The following is a 6,459-nucleotide window of genomic DNA, read 5'->3' on the forward strand; positions in this document are numbered from 1 at the left end:
GTGAAATCTGAGAGAGATGAAGAAACAAATATGTTGTCGTTTTCCTGGATCTCTGCGCACTATAAAAAAACCATATCAGAGCCAAGCTTCTATTTTTATATTTTTTATTATTAGATTAATATTTTTTAATTATAATTCTTTAATAAAATAAACACAATATCTGAGTCCCTCCTATAAACAGCTCCAGCCAAGTGTTCTCTCACTCTATAAATTCCAAATATTTGCTCTTATCTATGTCTCATGTGCCAACCACAATATGCAAACAAACTTAATACTCCTAAACAATAAAATAATCTACTGTCTCTGTTCATATTAAATGAGCATCCTGTTAAAAATTTGTGTCACATGCTACTTGATTATTTATTAAATTATTATGTCTTTTTTTATTTTAACCTCTATAATTAATATGACCTTGAAAGTTTAAATAAATTTTGAAGATTTAATTTATCTTTTCTAAGAGACTAATTAATATGAACAAAAGGCAAAATAGTAAAGTTGATCAATATATTAGTGATTTTTAATTACACTGTGAAATAGAAAGGGTACATATAATATGAAAGGATGGGAGTAAATTTTTAAGTTTCACTTTTTTTTTTAGGGATAAGGGTCTGAAAAATACTTCAACTTTGGTCGAATTTGCTGTTGCGATACTAAACTTTCATGAGGACCTATTACCTCCCTAGACTATTCAACTAAATATTATTGAATTCTAGATTTTTTTTAAATGATTTAAAAAATCAATTAAATCAATTAGACAATTACTATTATATATATATATAGAGAGAGAGAGAGAGAGTATTTTTTTTTTAATTCTCTTGGTCTTGTTTTAATAGTATTGCTTTGTTTATTGTTGTTCATAACAAAAAAAATGAGAAAAATCAAATTAAACCAATTAGACAGTTACTATTTATTATTATTATTATTATTATTATTATTAATAGCTATATATAAATATCCTTTCTATGGGATGAGTTCAATAGCTATAAAATCAAGTGTTTTAAATTTTCATAAATTACAGGCTATATAGCTGAGTTTAGGTACGTAATTTTGAAAAAAAAAAATCTTAATTTATTGAGTAAAAATTTATATTGAAGATTAGGAGAATAGTTTGACTAATTTAATAATTATGTTTTACACGATTAATTTTATAATACAGAGTTAAATTACTAAGATTAGTTTTTTTATCATATTATTCTTAAAATTAGTGAATAATTTCATTATTAATAATACGGGGACAATTCCCCCACCCACATACATATAAAGTTCATGACAAATGCTGTTAATCGTAAGAATTTGAGCAAAACGGGAGGTTATGAGATTAGTTTGACTATTTTTAATAATTATTTTTTACACTACGAATTTATAAATAAAGTTAAATTACCAACATTATTATTTTTAATTATATCATTCTTAGAATTAGTAAATAAATTCATTATTATTGCTATAGGAAAATAAAATGTTTAAATAGTTATGTAAAACAAGGTATATAATTTCATGTTCAGAAACAATAACTCATTCAGAATGAGAAAAAGAAAAAAGAATAAAATAATATATATATATATATATACACACACTCATTCAACCCCTTCCCCTCCCCTCCCAAAACATGAAAACAATAAAGATAAAATTAATTTATTTTGAATAGTTTAAGGTAAAATTAACATTTTTTTCTTAATTTTAAACAATTATTACGAAGAATATTTTTTTTTGATTAGTTGAAGGATAGTTTAAAACTAATTGACCAATGACAATGATATTTTTAAGCAAAAAAATATAACAACATAAATAAACGTATTTGTAATAAGATGCGAACAAAAATTATAGTCACTAAAAATTCAACGATAGTTACACACTTGATTATGAAAAAAAGCACATAAAATTTATACTAAAATATTCAAAGATAATTAGACACCTAATTATAAGAACAAAAAAAGAGTCAAGAATGACACTAAATTACGTGAAACTAAATAAAAATATCTTCAATTAATAGTTTAGGTTAAAATATTTTTACCGTTAATAGTATGGTCCAAAATACCCTCATTATTAGTTAATAGATAAAAAAAGTCCGTAAAAAAAAGTATATGAAGTCATTTTATTTTAACTGATAAAATAACATTAAGAAGAAAAAAAAATATTATTTTTTACTGTTTATTAGCTAATTTTAATTTTAAAAGAAGAAACAAGAATGATAGTGTGACAATAGAGCAGTGCAAAAGCGGTGTGGGATAGGACGGTTAATCTCTACGTGGGAGTTGGGCGGGGCCGATTAAAATCTTAAGTAGTAATTTTTAATACTATGCGAGTGCATAATTATGTAGATTGAAAATTTGTCTGATAAAGAAGTTGGCTGAAGGCTTTTAATTTTATGTTGTTTGCTCAACTAAATTTTGTAAAATCAATTAATGCGGCCTTCAAAATCCCTTTTTGATTTCTGACAACATAAAATTAGAAACTTTGAGTTATCTTCACTTGCACAAAAATTTAAAAATAATTTATTATTAAATTGTTAGCTTGCCTAATAAAAGATTTATATTAATTAAAAATGTTACTAGCTAATAGCCTAATAAATAATTTTAAATCAACATTTTTAATATAATAATGATTATTTATAAAACTTTAAAATATTTGTATATGTAAATAAACATAAACAAGACGAACCGAATTTATATGGTTATAGAATGGAGCGAATTGATAATAGATAAAAATGTTATGGAGGGTTGAGAATTTTGTGGGTTTGACTACCCCTCCCACACCCATTGTCACCCCTAAAGAATGGGCTCTTTAAAAGTAAGGAGTATTTCAAATAAATATATTATTTTTTAATATATTATTTTTTTCTTTTAAAATATTTTTTTCTAATAATAATTCTTTTTATTAGAAATGTTTATCCTATAAAATTACGGTTGTCTAAACTCAAAAATTGCTAGTTAGACACCTAATTTTGACATGTTAGGATTTGAGTCTTCTACTACCCGATCAATTTAAGGAAAAAACTGATTTTTACCACGGTCTAGGAGTGCGCATCAGTTGAGATTTAGTTTGTCAATTTTTTATTTGTGAACAGCTAAATTGATACCCAAATTAATAAAATATTAATAATTGATTGTCGTTTAATCAGTTTTTAGTCCTTAATACGGTTCGACTTTTTATTTAATCGGTAAGAAAATGCTTATATAATCATATATACATGATGTTCATAAAATAAAAATAATAGAAAGAATAAAAGTGCAACACAAATTTTTATATGATCAATTTTATTTACGACAAAAATGTTTGAATTTCTTCTAAAGACTCATGCAATAAATTACAAAAAACAATATTAAAATGTCTTTCTTTATAACAATTGAATCTAAAATCGAGAAGAGAGAATGTGTCGTAATAGAAAGACAGATAATGTAGTTTGTATTGCCTACAAACCGAAAGTTATACTAAAATTTAGGGAATATGGTTGGTAAAATATTAAAGCTCATATAATTAAGAGCAAAATTTAGGATATTAATTTAACTATTAACCAAAATGACAAAACTGAACATCAAATTGATAATCTAACAAAAAAAACTATAAAATCATTTAAAAAGTATCAACTCAATAACACAATATTAAAAAATTAATAATATTTTTTCAATTTGATTTATTGATTAAACCAATTTATGCACATGCTTTCTTTCTTAGTTATGCAAAAACTATTTTGAACAACTACATAGTAATTATTTTTGTGCTATCCTATATTACGGTTCAAAATAAGTTACGTCACTCTTATATTTTTTAGTATCTGTATTTGAATTAAGATACGACACTCTAATATATTTATATTTTTTTAAAAAAAATTATGTTGGAAATTTTTACTTTTGCTACTATATTTAATATTTATTTGTTTATTTTTATTTGTCAGTTTTACTATATCAAGAAAAAGAATACTCCATCTATTTATTTTTACTTGCCTACTATATTATTTTGAGATGTCCAATAATACTTGTCTAGTTTATAAAACTAATGAATATTTATCATTATGTGTCTATTTTACCCTTGCAATTAAATACTATTCATTTTTCAAAATTTAAATGACTTATATTTAATAAGAGTGATTTGATAAAATTAGTGTATCATTTATATTTTATATTTAAGATTAACTACTCACTTTTAAGTCTATTAAAGAAAAATACAACCATCAATATAATAATAAATATATACATTTCATTTATTAGTTTTTAAAGAGGGTACAAATTTCATTCTAGACAAGTTTTTTTTATTAATTAAAAACAATATTCAGTGTTTGATATCATACGAAATCTAAGTAATGCAATTTACATCGCATACGTCTCTAGAAGAAAGTGTTCTCTATATAAAAAAATATATATATTCAAAATTATGGACAAATAAAAAATAAATAGCGAAGTATGGGCGGGGGTGGCGGCGGCGGCGACAGGGTTGAATATTATTTATAACTAATTTAGTAGAAACAAAGGGGATGAACAACGTGAATATTCTGGTTGATGACTTAACTATTTTTTATTTCTTTCTTCAATTATTTTTTCCCTTTTAAAATATTTTTAGCCAGTAAACTAAACAGCACTCAGGGTGTGTTTGGTACGATGTTTTTCAATTTTCCTATGTTTCATTGGATTAAATGTTTTTCAAATTCACTCATTTAAAAAAAATCTTTTTTTACACTACCTCTACACCTACCCCCACCCTATCCAGGCAACCCCGTCAATTGTTTTTAAAAAATATTTCAAATTTTTAAAAAATTATGCCACCCCCACCCCCGCCAGGCCACCTCCGTCAATTGTTTTTAAAAAATATTTCAAATTTTAAAAATAATTTTTCATTTACCAATCAAACATTAAAAATATTTCCTACTCACCAATCAAACAAGAGAAAATAAGTTAGAAATTCACTTGTTTTTCAAGAAAACATTTTCTAAGCAAACATACAAAACAGACCCTCAATCTGTAGTATATTATACTCCGTCCAAGTAGGATGAAGGGATATTAAATACTTCAACCAATTACATCTTAGCCGACGAAATAAATGAAGTGGTGGCAAAATCTTTTTAGCACTCTACAACCTTAACGCATGTGACACGTGTCTTTTAAAAAAATTATACTCCTCCCCTATTTCATTTTATGTGACAAATTTTTTAGAGTCTGTTTGAATTGACTTAAAAAAAAGTAATTTTTAAAAAATAACTTTTTAAAGTGTTGAAAGTTATTTTAAAAATAAGTAGTTATATGTTTGGATAAAAATGTTGCAGTTGAAAAAAAATTGTTGATGTGTTTGACAAATAAGTGTTGTTAAACACTTTTTTTTTTATCAAAATGTCTGAAATACCTTTAAAACTGTTAATATAATAAAAAGCTAATTAATCTAAGGTTTTTATTTCTAAGAAAAATTAAAACAAAATTAATTTATATTTTAATTCAATTTCAATAACTTAATATTTAAGTTAATTTTAAATGTGCAACTTATTTTAAATTTCAAAAATATATAATTTGAATAGATCACATGAAAGATTTTAGAAATTGTTTAAAAGAATTAAGAGTAAAAAAGTAATACACTTGGTCAAAGTAGAATGACTTTTAAGTTAAAAAAAAAGTAAGGATCACTCTACTTTTAACTTTTGACTTATTTTAAGTCACTTTTGACCAACTTAAAAGCCCATCCAAACAGGCACTTAGTTAGTTCCGAAAAGGTCATCTTTTTTTAGTAGAGATAATTTAATTTAATGTAATGAGTTATCGCCACACGAATATTTAAGAATTATTTTAAATTATAAGATTTAAAAAATATTTTTTTCTCAAACACCCGTATCAAATCAAATAGGGTCACATAAAATGAAACAAATGACGTAGTATAGGTCTATATTACGACGTGTAGTGATAATATTAACATTTACATAACCTTGCAATTTTTCTTCAATTTTTATTTTTTTATTTTTATTTGAGTTTTGAATTACTTGTATCTATTTTGAGCAAGGATTTTTAGTTGCACCGATGGTTAACTGAAGAGAGCAATTAATAGAATATAACATAGAATATAAATAAGATATCTGATCGTTTTAGTTTAACATTTTCTTCTACTTACAATTTTGAATTCAATTTTTTTTTATGTTTGTGGATACAATTTCGTTTATTCTATATTTTTTGACAATTGAAATATCTAAATCATGTCAATTATTTTAATTTTGATGCGACATTTTGAAATCTGAAACACAAAGAATAATTGTATAGATTATGTAATTAATGGTATGTTATAAATGATTATACTTTCTTACAAAGATCTAATGGCTGAAATTGTCAAGCAATTGAAAATAGACAGAAATATACAAAATGTACTAGAAGATTATACTTCTTATATCATGTATTTGAAAATGTCTACCATATATATATTTGTCACTGTTTCTTTGGTGAAAGATCTATTTATGTAAATAAATTATATCGTTATATCACAATTTTAGTT

Source organism: Solanum tuberosum, unplaced genomic scaffold, assembly GCF_000226075.1.
Source record: "Solanum tuberosum cultivar DM 1-3 516 R44 unplaced genomic scaffold, SolTub_3.0 scf00157, whole genome shotgun sequence".
In the NCBI taxonomy this organism is placed as follows: domain Eukaryota; kingdom Viridiplantae; phylum Streptophyta; class Magnoliopsida; order Solanales; family Solanaceae; genus Solanum; species Solanum tuberosum.